The sequence below is a fragment of the Etheostoma spectabile genome, chromosome 10 (assembly GCF_008692095.1).
Source record: "Etheostoma spectabile isolate EspeVRDwgs_2016 chromosome 10, UIUC_Espe_1.0, whole genome shotgun sequence".
Taxonomy (NCBI): Eukaryota; Metazoa; Chordata; class Actinopteri; order Perciformes; family Percidae; genus Etheostoma; species Etheostoma spectabile.
In genome coordinates this window covers 20,016,074-20,016,332 of record NC_045742.1, presented here as the reverse complement: position 1 = coordinate 20,016,332, position 259 = coordinate 20,016,074, and positions in this window count along the sequence as shown.

Genomic DNA, 259 nt, shown 5'->3' with positions numbered 1-259 from the left:
TGCTAAACCTCTAAGCTGTACCAAAACTGTACTCTAACCAGTGTTGTTACAAGTGCCTTACAGTTAGAGCAACTTAAAACTGAAATGATTTGCACTTACATGGCCGGCCATTAGGCTTGATGTCTCTAGACCATTGCTCGTGTCTCACGCCTTCACTGAACAAAACCAGTTTCTGCAGACAATTTGTCCCCCATTCACATGTGCCTTTTCTAAAGACTTGTTTTGTTGAATGACAAAGTTCATAGAGCGTGTACATACC